Source organism: Tachyglossus aculeatus, chromosome X1 (genome assembly GCF_015852505.1).
Source record: "Tachyglossus aculeatus isolate mTacAcu1 chromosome X1, mTacAcu1.pri, whole genome shotgun sequence".
Lineage (NCBI taxonomy): Eukaryota > Metazoa > Chordata > Mammalia > Monotremata > Tachyglossidae > Tachyglossus > Tachyglossus aculeatus.
The window spans coordinates 101829219-101844562 of record NC_052101.1 but is presented as its reverse complement, the minus strand read 5'-3'; the positions used below and the strand labels follow the sequence as shown (position 1 = coordinate 101844562).

At 44.9% G+C, this 15344-nt stretch overlaps 1 protein-coding gene across 5 annotated transcripts in view; it reads left to right on the top strand.

Annotated features, from left to right (window-relative positions):
- The first annotated feature begins 9256 nt into the window (after nucleotides 1-9256).
- The window catches only part of ITPR1 (inositol 1,4,5-trisphosphate receptor type 1), a 346510-nt gene continuing 340422 nt past the window's right edge, over nucleotides 9257-15344 (top strand). For 4 of the 5 annotated variants that reach the window (XM_038772880.1, XM_038772879.1, XM_038772878.1 and 1 more), the window contains exons 1-2: nucleotides 9257-9386; nucleotides 10439-10533. The gene's annotated coding sequence lies outside the window, so the exon portion shown is untranslated. Of the gene's footprint in view, nucleotides 9387-10438; nucleotides 10534-14479; nucleotides 14500-15344 lie in introns of those variants that run through there. The other variant, XM_038772877.1, reaches the window with a different exon arrangement.

The window sequence follows — 15344 nt, the reverse complement described above, 5'->3', positions numbered from 1 at the left end:
AAGCTTTGCTTTACTGTACCTCAAAATATTTCCTTTTCCTCTTAGAATTTGGTTTTTTAACTTTAGCTCACCCTGCAGCAGCTGTTTAAATATCCTGTGGCTGTTTATTCTCCACAGGTGATTGAGTTCATTTTAGATCTTCATAGTCGGTGACCCGGTTTTGCCATCTGATGTTGCGTATGGTTGATAAATGGCGGTGATGGAACTGCTCAAGGAGTTGAATCTGGCATTTATGTGGGATCCAGGTCTCACAACTGTAGGGGAGGTTGGACACCACTACAGGTTGGTTGACCTGTAATTTGGTCTGGAGCCCGAGACCCCCATTGCCACCAAAATCTCCCAGAACATGGGCTGGCCTTCTTGATTCAGTTTACTACTTCCTTGTCTATCATTGCATTGTTGGTCAGCGGGCTGCCTAGGTAACGGCATGTTGTGACAGCATTTAGTTTTGTGCTGCCAGTGCAAATTTTTGTTTTCTGTATATAGCATTCTCTGGTGCAGGCCAATACAGCACTTTGATTTTTTTTAGACTTGTCAGCCTAAAATGCCTGGTTGATTCGATGAAGTGGTTTACAATGATTTGCATGTCTTGCCGTGGGGGGGGGGGGGGTCTGGCCCTTAAGCGCTTAGAACAGTGCTCTGCACCTAGTAAGCGCTCAATAAACACCATCGATTGATTGTTCAATTGATGGATAGGACACCGTCTTCTGCATACAGCAATTCTTGAATGACCGTCTTTAAGTCTTTGGATAATGCTTAAAGTCTGTTGAGTTGGAAGGGTTTCTCAGAGGTGTGGAGGTAGAATCTAACACCTGCATTCAGGTCTCTCATTGCTTCCTCCAGCATGGCCACCTAGAATAATTTGAATAGGCCCAGCCCCACTACACACATCCTTGCTTTACCCCATTGGTGATGGGAGATGAATCAGGCTGGACCTCTTCAGCTTTGACCTAGTCAGCCATGCCATCAAGAAGTAGTCTGAGAACCTGAATGGACTTTTGAGGACAGCCAAATTCGTTAAGCAATTTCCAGAGTCCAACTCTACCGTTATCGTCAAATACTTTTGCAAGTTCTATGAAAACTACATAGATGTCTCAGTGCTGTTCTCTGTACTTTTCTGAATCTGATGCGCTGCAAAGGTCATGTCCGCTCTGTGATCGTAAGCTGCACTGTGACCCTGAGGCTGTCTGATTGATGATATTCATCAGTAGACAATCCAGGGGCACTCTGGCTTGAATCTTGCTGACCATAGAAATCTATCAGTGAATCAATTTCAATGATATTTATTTAATTTTTGAGCACTTGGAAGGTCTCTTAGAGGAAGTGTCATTTCAGGAGGACTGCGAAGGTGGGGAGAGTGGTGCTCTGTTGTACACGAAGGGGGAGGGAGTTCCAGACCAGAGACAGGACGTGGATAAGGGTTCAATGGTGAGAAAGACAAGATCGAGGTACAGTGAGTAGGTTGGCATCAGAGGAGCAAAGTGTGCAGACTGGGTTGTGGTAGGAAATCGGCAAGGTCAGGTAGGAGGGGGCAAACTGATTGAGATGCCTCGAGAGTTACCTCGATCTGATCTTCCATCTTTTTTCTTGAAGATGATGATGATGGTGGCATCTTCGAGATCTGTGGAATTTCCTCACTCTTCCATGTGTTGATGAAAAGTTCATAAAGTGCTTAAGCGCAGTGCGTCCCCTCTGTGGCCATCTGGTTCCGGTGCCTTGTCATTTTTTATGGCTCCGACTGCTGCAATGACTTTCCCCAACAGTTGGTGCCCCATCTTTGCATGTGGGAGACGTATGTATGTTTTGAAATCATTGTATTTATGGTATCTATTAAGCACCCACCATATGCCAAGCACTCCATTAAGCATTGAGGTAAATACAAGATAAGCTGATGAGACATACTCCCTGTCCTACATGGGGCTCACAATCTGGGAAATACTGCTGATAGCTTGACTGACTTCTCTTTTTGCCTTAGCCATTCTCTCTATTATTCGACATCGTTACAGTAGGAAACCAGAAGAGCTTGAGCTTAGTTGGGGGTAAACAAAGTTGAGGTATTATCCAACTGAGGTATTTTTCCCTCAAGGTTTCACACAGTTCTTTCATTGTAATTGACTTCTAGAACAAAAGCTTAGCTAGGTAATGGGTGGTTAAAGTAGAAATAGTTTGGAAGGCCCTTCTCATTCTATCTGGTTTGACAGTTTCTAAAGATTGAAAAGATTCTGCAAATCATTCATGGCGTAGTGGATGGAGCACGGACCTGGGAATCAGAAGGTCATGTGTTCTTATCCTACCTCTGCCACTTGTCTGCTCTGTGACCTTGGGCAAGTCACTTTGCTTCTCTGGGCCTCAGTAACCTCATCTGTAAAATGGGGATTGAGACTGTGAGCCCCACATGGGACATGGACTGGGTCCAACCTGATTTGCTTGTATACACCCCAGAGCTTAGAACAGTGCCTGGCACACAGTAAGTGCTTAACAAATACCATGATAATAATAATTATTATTATTTTGAGAGTGAGGTAAGCAACAGAAGAACCTTAACTTGCTTCTTGACCAGGAAGGTTAAACCAAAGCTTTTAAAAATGAGTGTAACTCTTTGCTAATGTTGGCCTGGGATCAGGCTTGGAAGTTGGAAAGGGGTACTATGTCATTAAAGAAGCTCCAGGGCCCCAGACACAGGTTGATGGCCACGCTGAAGAGTGTGGATGGAACCACCCTCCTCTCAGACAAAGAAGGGATCCCTCACAGACCGCGAGAACCTTTCTACGTTGAACCCCTGAGCCTGGCTTCTACCATCGAGGGGAAGGTCCTCAAAGTGCACAGAAAGTTAGCCAACCTGGGAAGGCATAACCTGAGCCCTGACTTTTGAGGAAGTAACCACGACAGTCAAAGCTATGAAAAATGGTAAAGCATCCAGCTCTGATGGCACTCTTGCCAGAATCTGCAAGCAAGGAGGGCAACCTAATCTTCAAACATCTGTACTAGTTTTTCTTCAACATATGAGATTCAATAAGACTTTAAAGATATCCCTACAATCATATTTTTGGAGAATAAATGGGAGAGAGAGCCAATGGTGGAAACTTCTGGAGACTCTCACTGCTTGCTGTTGGCAGGCAAGATTATAGCCAGAATCCCTCTGAGAAGGCTACTGAAGAACATGATCAACTACATGAATCACAATGTGGCTTCAGACCAGAACTCAGCACAGTAGATATGATCTTGGCAACAGGACAGATATAGGAAAGATGCAGAGAGCAACAACAAGAAGTAGCATGGCCTAGTGGAAAGAGATTGGCCCAGGCAGTCAGAGGATCGGGGTTCTAATTTTGGCTCTGCCACCTGACTGCTGTATGACTCTGGGCAAGTCAAGTCACTTTTCTGTGACTCGGGTTCCTCATCTGTAAAATTGGGATTCAATACCTGTTCTCCCTCCTACTTAGCCTGTGAGCCCCAGGTGGGACAGGGACTGTGTTCCAACCTGATTAACTTGTAACTACCCTAGTGCTTAAAACAGTGCTTGACTCATAGTAAGCATTTAATAAATACCATTATTATTATTTGATAGCATGAATAAGCTAAGGCTCTGGGAATTAGTAAAAATTAAACTGCCCTGAGAAACTCACCAAAATCCTTAGGATATTCCACGATGGTAAATTTAGTCCAGTCAGAATTAATGACACCATTTTTATCCCTTTCCTTATCACCATCAGAGTGGAGCAGGGTTATGTGGTAGAGTCAACCTGATTCAACTATTCTGGGCTGCTATGCTTTGTTTTCATTGGTATTTGTTAGTGCTTACTATGTGCCAGGCACTGTACTAAGCACTGAGGTAGGTAAAAGCTAAACATGTTGGATACAGTCCATGTCCCACATGGGGCTGGGGCTCACAGGCTTAATCCCCATTTTATAGATGAGGTAACTGAGGGCACAGAGAAGTGAAATGACTTGCCCAAGGTCACACAGCAGACAAGTGGCAGAGCCAGGATTAGAACCCAGGTCCTTCTGACTCCCAGACAAGGCCTGCGCTCTTTCCACTAAGCCACACTGCTTCCCTCTGCTTGAGGATGCAGGAAGAGCTTTGGAAGCTGGAGTCAGAATACACATTCTAGCCATGAGGAAAGTCTTCCAGCTCAACAGACTATGAGCATCTTTGAGGTAGCCCTTCAAGAACTGCTATATGACAATGATTGTGCTTTGGAAATGCATAATAAGATGACATGGAAATGAGCATGAATTACTTTTGCAGATTCAGCACAGAGCTCGACTATGTCTGTATGCTCCAACTCTAGACTGTAAACTCATTGTAGGCGGGGAACATGTTTACCAGCTCTGTTAACTGTGGTATTTGTATTTGCTTGTTAAGCGCTTACTTTGTGCTAGGCACTGTGCTAAGCGTTGGGGTGAATACAAGCAAATAGGGTTCATTCATTCAATCATTTATTGAGCACTTACTGTGTGCAGAGCACTGTACTAAGCACTTGGGAAGTACAAGTTGGCAACATATAGAGACGGCCCCTACCCAACAGTGGGCTCACAGTCTAGAAGGGAGAGACAGAGAACGAAACAAAACATATTAACAAAATAAAATAAATAGAATAAATATGTACAAGTAAAATAAATAAATAGAGTAATAAATACGTACAAACATATATACATATATACAGGTGCTGTGGGGAAGGGAAGGAGGTAAGGCAGGGGAGGATGGAGAGGGAGAGGAGGGGGAGAGGAAGGAGGGGGCTCAGTCTGGGAAGGGGTCCTGGAGGAGGTGAGCTCTCAGTGGGGCCTTGAAAGGAGGAAGAGAGCTAGCTTGGCGGATGTGCGGAGGGAGGGCATTCCAGGCCAGGGGGATGACGTGGGCTGGGGGTCGATGGCGGGACAGGTGAGAACGAGGCACAGTGAGGAGATTAGTGGCAGAGGAGTGGAAGGTGCGGGCTGGGCTGTAGAAGGAGAGAAGGGAGGTGAGGTAGGAGGGGGCGAGGTGATGGAGAGCCTTGAAGCCGAGGGTGAGGAGTTTCTGCCTGATGCATAGGTTGATTGGTAGCCACTGGAGATTTTTGAGGAGGGGAGTAACATGCCCAGAGCGTTTCTGGACAAAGACAATCTGGGCAGCGGCGTGAATTATGGATTGAAGTCGGGAGAGACAGGAGGATGAGAGATCGGAGAGGAGGCTGATACAGTAGTCCAGATGGGATAGGATGAGAGCTTGAACGAGCAGGGTAGCAGTTGATAACCCATGACCTTCTGATTCCCAGGCCTGTGCTCTATCCACTATGCCATTGTAATGTTATATTGTACTCCCACAAGACACAGTGAGCATTCAGTCATTGATGCTGATGAAGATGATGTTTAAAGAAAATTGATGTTATGTACTAGCCCACACCCAGGAAACTATGCATAACCAAAGATTTTCATCAGCAATACACAACTTAAAGTTATCACTGAACTCTGCTGCTGTCTATTGATGGGCAGATAAAGAAGAAGAAAACAAAATCTGAAAAGCCAACATGGTTTTCAGCAGACTGACAGACAAAGGGTAGTGACAATGGGATCTTAAATTTCACTCAAAGTCGAAAGTCCAGATGGCTTGTGGGAGCTGGACCTATTACAGAAGACACATCCAGCTTCTTGAACAAATTCACCAGTATCATCTCGGAACCAAAGTCAACATCAAATGGCAGGACAAGACAATCAATAAAGAGTCCAGGAATACTGTCAGCTCAGGAGCACTGAAGCCACACAGAAGCATGACTTTGCTAGGCAGAACATGTGAGGAGAATGAATGACAGTGCGATACTTCAAGCACCAGTTGTGAACTGAAAGAAGGAATCTGCAAGCTGGGAGGGCAGAAAAAAATGATTTAGAGACATGGAGATGCCCAGTCTCAAATACTGTGACATAGCGGTGGACTTTTGGGAGGCCACGGCAGTGAACTGACCAACCTGGAGGTCAGCAGTCAGGGAGGAGTTCTTCTCTTAGAGCAAAGGTTTTATGAAGACTGGGATGACAGAGCAGCCTTGAAAACAGAAACAGGTTCTATCTGGGAAAAGCCCAATATTGCAGCAGGAGTCTAGCTTTATGTGCAAACGAAGCAGAAGAGTGTCGGTTGTGCTACAGTGAGATGCTTGACCATATGGGGAACTTCTCAGAGCAGCCAAATTATCTTAAAAGCTGCTTGAATCAAGGTCCCCTAATGGTGTCAAACACTCAAGATAATGTTGAGAAAATAATTTTGATAAATAGTAGTAGCAGTAATCATATGTATCAAGTGCCTATAGTGTGCAAAGCACTGCACTGGGAAAAATACAGCAGTGCGAATTAGGCCCAATCCGTGTCCTCCAAGGGGCCTATGATCTAAGAAAGTCTTGATGCTGTTCCCTGTATTTCCCTTACATCTGCTGCACCATAAATATCAAGTTTAAATCCACCCAGCAATTTCAAAAGTGTACAACTCACAATGTGAAGTTGTTTGATCTTCATTGTCATCCATATTTTAAAAGGTAACTGGGGCACAGAGAGGAAATGACTTATCCAATGTCCTCAATCCTATCCTAGAGACAAGAGCAGGTTTTTTTCAAGGCCCCACAGGCAATAAAAGCCAGTGAGTGTAACTCCAGGAAAAGTAGTTGAGCTTGAAGTAAAATTAGGAGTCCTGAAGCACAGGCCACCGGCTCTATGTCTGCTCGGTCTCCCCTGGCTGGGCTTGGTAGTTGTGGGAGAAGCAGAGGTTTGCTCCGACTCTCCTCCACCGCTACACTGCTTTCAGCGGTATTTTATGGTATTCAGTGGTATTTATTGAGCACTTACTATGTGCAGATCACTGTACTAAGTGCTTGGGAGAGTAAAACAGAATTAACAGACATGTTCCTCTGCCCATACGAGCTTACAGTCTAGCGGGGGAGACAGGCATTAAATATGAATAAATATGTAGTTTATAATATATAATTTAAAGATATGGACATAAGTGCTGTGGAGTTGGAGGTGGGATAAATACCAAATGCCCAAATGTCACAGATGGAAGTGCTTAGATGATGCAGAAGGGAGAGTAAGCCGGGGAAAAAAGGGCATAATTTTAGCAATGTTGTGAAGGTAGAACCGACAGGACTTGGTGAAAGATTGAATGTGTGGCTGGAATGAGCAAGAAGAGTCAAGGACAACACCAAGGTTATGAGCTTGTGAGGTAGGGTGGATCGTAGTATTGTCTACAATGTTGTCAAGTGCTTAGTGCCGTGCTCTGCACACTGTAAGCATGCAGTGAATACGACTGACTGATTGGGAAAGACAGTGGGAGGATGGGGCTTGGGTGGGAAGATAAGGAGTTCTGTTTTGGACATGTTTAATTTGAGGTGGGACATCCAAGTAGAGATGACTTGAAGGCAGAAGGAAATGTGAGACTGTAGGGAAGGAGAGAGGTCAGGGCTGGAGACATGGGTTTGGGAATCACCCACATAGAGATGCCACGGGAATCGAAGTCACGGGAGTGAATGCCTTCTCCAAGGGAGTAGGTGAAGATGGAGAATAGAAGGAGGCTTGGAACTGAGCCTTGAGAGACACCTACTGTCAGAGGGCGGGAGGCAGAGGAGGAGCCAGTAAAATAAACTGGAGTGGTCAGAGAGCTAGGAGGAGAGCCAAAAGAGGAGAGTGTCTGTGAATCCAAGGTTGGATAGAGTTTCAAGAAGGGGGTGATGTACAGTGTCAAAGATGGCTGAGAGGTCTAGGAGGATTAGGATGGAGAAGAGGCTGTCGGATTTGGCAAGATGAAGGTCAACAACAATCCACTGTTGTTTCTGCCACCTCCGCGATTGCTGTTCCTTTCTTCCACCTCCCAGAGAGCAGCCCAGCAGAGGCATCTCCCCTTTCCCATGGGACCTCCTAGAGGCTGAGGTCCCAGGGAGAGCTGTTCTTCCCTCTTTGTGGCCCAGTTTGCAAGGAATCATCACAGTTGCCCAAAATGCGGTGCTAAAACAGCTCTCTTGTAGTTTGTGAGGGAGAACGAGTCACTCCCGTCTGTACCCTCCGAAGTAGCGGGCTAAGGACTGTCACTTTCGGTTGCTGGATTACACTACCGCTGTAGTTCTCTCAAAGTTCCTTATTTTTCTGTTACGGTCTGCTTGTCAAACACCAAGTTATCAAGGCGGGAAGGGTCACCTTTTCTGGTTCCAAGTCCTGAGGGGTCTGCCTTCGAATCCTCTGGCTGACAAGTCACAGCACCTCTCCTTTATTTGTCAACAGTGGGTAATAACATGTCCTCATCTCCTACTGCGTGGGGAGGCTTAGGAAGTTCGGGTTTAGAAAGGGTTTTTAAGACGAAGACGAAGCTGGGGGGTGGAGGGGGTTCTGTTATTCCCTTGTTGTGCAGTCGGTTGCTACGGACTTTTTCTTCTTTAAACTCTAATGAGCGTTCCGGGCACAGGCTCGGAGATTTTAACTACAACCTTGTGCCTTAATCCTTTGCCACAGTACTGGAGGTTTGGTTTTTTTTTTAATGTCATGAATTTTTGAAATTCTTGGCCGATGCGAGAAGCTCAAATAATAATAATAATAATAATGTTGGCATTTGTTAAGCGCTTACTATGTGCAAAGCACTGTTCTAAGCGCTGGGGGGGGATACAAAGTGATCAGGTTGTCCCATGTGGGGTTCACAGTCTTAATCCCCTTTTTACAGACGAGGTAACTGAGGCTCAGAGAAGGTGAGTGACTTGCCCAAGGTCACACAGCAGACATGTGGCAGAGGCGGGATTCGAACCCGTGAGCTGACAGCTCATTAAAAAAAGAAAAAAAGAAGCAAAACTTCCCAAGCAGAAATCCTTGTGCGGCACCTTCTGCTAAACGGGTGCAACGACAATGCACTCCAAACAGGGGCATTCACAGAAGGGCATTTTCAGTCCCTTTTATCCGAGGCAAATATTGCCTTTGAAGCTCACGCCGTCGGCCAGGCCGGCAAACCGCAACTCCAGAAACTGTTCGGGTCTTGCGGGGGCTGACCCCCCGCAACGCTTGTCCCACGGCGCGGCGAATCGATTTGGAGGCCGAGCCCCGGAGTCGCGGTGGATTGTGGGGTTTGTAGTCCTGCCCCCGGGGGCTGGGTGGCCCGAATCCCCGCCTTGGACTACATTGCCCAGGGAGCTCCCCGACCTATATAAATCCGGGAGGAGCCCTGCTCAAGTGCAGTGACCATGTGGATGTGCTGCCGAGCCGTCTCTTGAAACTAATTGGGGAGGGAGAAGGAGGGGTGGAAGAGGTTTAGAAAGGAAAGGTGGAAAGGAGAGAGAGAGAGGGAAAAAAAGGAAAGAAGGTGGTGCTGCTACGGGGACATGGGATTACAAAACGGCTGTTAACCCTCTTCCTGCCTAACGCCTAGGCAGGGAGAGCCTTTGGACAATAAGGTAAAGTGACAGAGCCAGAAGAAGCAGAAGTTTTTGTGGTTTTTGTGTGTGTGTGTGTGTGTGTGTGTGTTGGGGGGGGTTGGTTGCTCCGAGCCCAATCAACTCTAGGGTGCATTTGTGTGTAGCCTGTGCACACTTGGCATTTCGTTGTCAGTTCACTCTGGGTTGTTTTTTAGCTAGGGCCTTTTTTTTTTTTCCTTCCCTCTCTCTGACGAAGCGATCGGTTTGGGTGGGAGACCGCGGGGGAAATGCAAATAACGGATCAAATAGCAAAGCACCCAAGTTTGGAACTGGGCTGCAGCAGGAAATAGTTTGGGGTAGAGGTGACGGGGAGGGGAGAGGGGGCGGGAGGGGCTGTAATGTGTGAGCCTCCTAAGGAAACTCTTTCGGAAAACGTAGCCCTCTTTCTCTCTCACTGTTGCATGTAAGTAGAAGGAGCCGGTCGGTGTCTAGACCGGGATCGGGTGGAGGCGAGTGAAGGAAAAGGGAAAAAGAAGTGGGGTAAGGGATCATCATCAATCGTATTTATTGAGCGCTTACTGTGTGCAGAGCACTGTACTAAGCGCTTGGGAAGTACAAATTGGCAACATATAGAGACAGCCCCTGCCCAACAGTGGGCTCACAGTCTAAAAGGATCATCAGCAATCGTATTGAGCGCTTACTGTGTGCAGAGCACTGTACTAAGCGCTTGGGAAGTACAAGTTGGCAACATATGGAGACAGTCCCTGCCCAACAGTGGGCTCCCAGTCTTAAAGATGAGGTTTATCGTTGCAAAGAGCTTGCATTTGAGGGTTAACTTAGTTAACCTTTCCCTAATCAATTAGACTTTTGCGGAGGGGGAAGTTGCTGACCTTTAGATCTGAAGTTTGAACTAATTCGGAAAGGAGCCGGTTAATTGAAGAGGCAGTGACAGATCAGCTGCACATGCTACATGTTCCCGAAACGTTATTAGTTGATTTTTTTTACTGAGGTTTCAAAAATACAGTGAGGACTGTCGTTGGACTACACTGGGGTCCCTGCACTAACTAACTTTATTTTAAAAAAATACGTAGGTGCTGACCCACTGAACCGGGAAGATTAAGCCACTCAGGATATCAGCACCCCAGTTTGGGAGTGCTGTGGAAGCAGAGTGATTATCCTGGGATAGGTAAGTGCGAATGCTTGACAGCTGTACCGGCTAATGAATGTCATTTATAAAGTTTTCCATTCCCCCCTTTCTAGGTCCCAGCAAGATCAGAGTGAGAAATACTTGGGTAACTTGCGGTTAGATCCTGAGGTTTTGCTCCCAACTTGCTGCACATTTCCAGAGAGCAGTTGGGTGTAGGGGTGAAGGTCATCCCTGACCTGGAGTCAGACTTGTAATGCCTAGGGAAGGTAAAGCAGCATTTACTAGGGCAAGAGGGGAGGTATATCCAGTTCAACCTGGGTTGCATATGTAATGAAAATTGCTTTCCCTCCTGAGAGATCTTTCATGCTTCTTATCTGCCAAACCGAAGTAAATGAAATGACAAGAGCTATCTTTAAAACAATCACTTTATATGTGATGCAGAATGTCTTTCGGCGCCAGTTGGCTCTGAAGAGGTGAATCTACCCTTTAGTTAACTGAGACAGTTTAAAATACTTCAAAAAGAGGGGGAAAAATCCAGAAATGTAAAAGTAGCACCCAGAACCTGGCTGTAAGCCACCCAAATGCCAAGAAATTCAAAGATGTTGGTGCTGATTCAGAGTCTTATGTGTTATGGGAGTTAGGGCTTGAGTTTCTTGCTGTAAACACAAGCTGGCCAGCTTTTTACATTCTTCGTCTCATAATACTGCAGTTTGGGGAGGTTCGTATTGTGTACACATGCTCATGCTGCTGCAGGCTTGGCCAGGAATGTTTTTCTTCTTAAATGGTCAAAAACTGGGCAACAGTGGGTGCGTGTTTCTGAGGGTCTTGGAACCTAACATTAACAGTCTAAATATTTAGTTGTTCCCTGGGCTACAATCTTAGGACTTTTTAATAAAAAAAAAATCAGACACTTCATTATGGAGGTGTGGGGTTTGTTTCCTGTTGATAAAATCCTCAGGAGTCATAGTAGGGTGGGGACTATGTAGATATGGATACTTCTAGGTCATTTATCAGTATTCATGGAGAGGTGGACTGGGTTAATAGTAATGGAATAGGTCAGGATGTCATTAGGAGGAAGCATTATAGGCTCCTTATGACGTTTTTGTGTATAACCTTTGGATGGAAAAGCTAAGCTACAGCTGGCTTTGTGTAACTTTGGTTATTAGGCTGTGCTTTGGGTTTGTGGATAACATCTAGTCGAGGTGAAAAGAAACCGACAGGAGAACAGATGTTCAGTCTCTCAGAACAGTGTTTGGCACATAGTAAGTGCTTAACAAATACCATCATCATCACCATCAGAGCAGAAGTGTATAAAACTAGAAAAGCAAACCATTCCCCTCTGAAAGACTAGGCATTGCTCCATGTAAGAGTGAAAAATTGTAGTTCAAGGTGTATCTCCTAACCCTCACTTCATTTTTTTTTTTTTAAAAGGTATTTGTTAAGCAGTTACTATGTGCTTAAATAAGTGCTGGGTTAAATACAAGGTAACTGGGTTGGAAACAGTCCCTATCCCACAAAGGGCTCACAGTCTTAATCCCTATTTTACTGATGAGGTAACTGAGGCACAGAGAAATTAAGTGACTTGCCCAAGGTCACACCAGCAGACAAGTGGTGGATCTGGGATTAGATCTCCCCTGTCCACCCCTTTTGCACTAAGCCACCCTGCTTCTCATTTTGTTGTCCACTGCATATAAAACTTTCTCATTTTGAAATAACTGCCGTTTACATGACTCCTCCAACGGGATGTAGGTGGAGAAATATTGACAAAGTTTGCAGTACTCTGAAACTACCTTTTATTTAATGGTCAGGAAAGTTCTTCATATTCAGAATTGTGTATCTAAAGTGTTGTTTCTCTTGTCAACATGTTGTAAATGTGACATCAACGATAGTTAACCCCAGTTGAGTTCCTCTGACCTCTGTTGAAACTCATAGAACAACTGTTTGGTTTGACGAGCAATTCTGGATGTTAATGGTCCCTTAAAAGAGCTGTTGCTTAGTAGAAAAGCAGAGAAAACTTGAGAATGGGTTTTGAAGTTAGTGCACATGTTAAGCAAGGAAATCTGTGAAGATGGGGGTAAAAAAAGAAGCTAGTTAATAAAGTATCTGTTGTTGTTTGAAGAAAGTATTAAAAAGCTGTATCTTAGCCCAACTGTAAAATGGTCTCATGGTCCGGCTGGCTCCTACAAAGCATTTTTTTTTTTTTTTTTAGGTTTTTTGAGGTGGGTTAAGGGAAGGGTTTTAAAAACTCAATAATGTATAGGCATTGGATAAATTAAATTTAAATGTATGCTGGAATTAAATTTCTATTTTAAACCACACTTGGACAGACATTTTAAGGCTTGCCTACACTAGATAAATATTCCATTTTATTCGCTATTAGTTTTGTTAAGAAACACAGGGCATCTCGGCCGAAGTTCTTTGTTGTGTGATTTAATTACTATTTTGTGTTTCTGACCCGGTTTCTATTTCCCAGACCTAAATTTGGGATTGGCATAGTTTGCCATGCCAAAACATTCCTCGTGTGGTTAACTAGAATAAGATGCTCCAACTCCATTTTAGATGTTTGGCTTTTAAGGCTTTCTGATGTAGACAAGGCCTTGCAGGCCTACTGTGGTAAGACTGATGAACAGAATTATTTCAGGTTGACTGTGTTTGTGGTTACCATTTCTCTCGAGATATTTTATTCTTTAGCAGTTGTAACTGGTCTGCAAGCGTTTACCAACTTTCTCATCACCATTCACGACAGTTATCAGATAAGGAATCATTTGAAAATAGTACGATCCTTGTTTTACGTTTGGAGAGACAGAATGGGGGGCTGAAGCTGTGTGACTAACACCAGGTCAGAAGTGAGCTGGTGGCAGACGAATACTATCGTCTTTGGAATTCATGTGCCTGGGCTTCAGGTGCCCTTATTGACCTGGGCCCATGCGTGGCCTCCTGGATCCCGAGCTCACGGGCCAGATTAGGTCAGATTCACATTTCCATGTGCCTTCAGTTCCTCTCCTCGAGTATTATGGTAGATCAGGGGAGGGGTTTGCAGAAGACATGTGGGACATTGTTCTACATTCATGGAGCATTTGCTCGTGGGAGGTGGGTTGTCATGGGTGTGATGATTGGATGTGTTCAGAAACACTCTGCACATATAGTGACTCCATCTAGAACAAGGTTCTGAGCCCAATTCTGGTGTTGAGTCTCTACTAAGATGTGGTAGGGATCAGAACTTTGGTAGGGTTGGAAAACTTCAACCCATGGAAGGCTCTACCTGGGCTTACGTAATGGCCCAGGGCCTCTAGAACCAATTGATGGGGGTGGATTTTAGGGGTAGAACTGTGAATTAGCAGATTCATGAAATTGTAGCGCCAGTTCCTTCCCTGTAGTTCAAAGTAGCCTCCGGGGACAGTTACTTAGGGGGCCCTGGTGCCATGTGGTGCAGTTCCTATTTGCATGGGATGACAGGGGATTTATAGATGTCATATGTATAAAAGCATCAATTATTGACTCAAAGTTATTCACCTGCATAACATCTTGCAAACGGGGAGATGGCAACATCCAACTATGAAGTAAGAATTAAGTGCTATTTCACCTACTAGAATTTGGGTTTATTATTAGGGTATTTTGGGGGGGATTCACCACAATTTCTACCCCCTGAATGATTTGGACTAGACACCCCCCCCATCCCCCATAAAACCCCAGATTTTGTGTGTCTGTGAATCTCCTCCCCCTCAGTCCGCACCATTCTGAGACACTTGCCCCCTCCTCCATCTCTCTGGCCCCAATTCTCCTCCCATCTTAAAGGATGAACCAATAGGAACAACCCCCCCCCCCCCCCCCCCCCGGGGGGGGAGCCAGGGGATAGAGGCAAACCTGCTCTGACGTTGCTTGGATGCAAAGTGCATAGCTCTCCACTCAGTACCTCCACTGAGGCTCCAGGCTGGGAGAGTCCCAGTGCCAAACACTGGGCTCCTGGCAGTACCACTTCAGCCCTACCAGCATCTCCCACTTCGGGTAAGTGGCGTTAGTGCGGTACCCTCCCTTGCCTTCTTTTGCAGGGATCTCCTGGACAGGGGAACCATTTAAAAAAAGAAAAAAAACTAAAATAAATACGATTTAAAAAAAATTCAACTAGATTTGTATCTAAAATGGAAACAAAAAGTAAAACCCCCAAATTACCCCCTGAATTTTTCAAACCCCAAATTCATACTCTTATTAGTATCACAGGACCTCTTGAGTACCCTAAGGACGGGAATTGTTCAAAGTTAATAATAAAAGGGAGCGGGAGTAAAATTCAGAGAATGCGGCAAGATCTGTAACAAACAGATACCGTTGCCTTAAAGATATGAGAGAAGTGAGTTCAGAAGTGTAGTCATTGACTTGTTCCCTGGGCGGAGACAAACCATAACATCTGTGTGTCCATTTCCTCTTCTGGAGAGTGCATATAAAAATATCTGCCTCCAGTCAGCCTTGGCAGATGTCATGGCAGCATTAGAAAAGGGTTTTGAAAACTTTAAACACTGTGCAAGTGTTAAGTATTAGTATGGCTTTAGCCAGGTGAGATATTTTTCTCTTTTAACTCTTTTTTTTCCCCATAGGAAGGTATTAACCCAGATTGGTCTCTTACTGTTTCTTCCAGGACCTCTTAGAAGATTTATTGTGGCTTTTGAGGGCTGTGGAAAACTTATTTGATTAGGTTTTGGAGGCTTTGCTAAGCAGTGCATTGTAGTTGAAGGTAGTGTATCTGGAAGAGGCTATAGCTCTGTGTTGTTTTAATAAGAGATTCATTTCATATTTTCTGTCTAAATCTATTTTAATGTATGAATATTTCAAGCTTCATTAAGTGGCATATACACAAT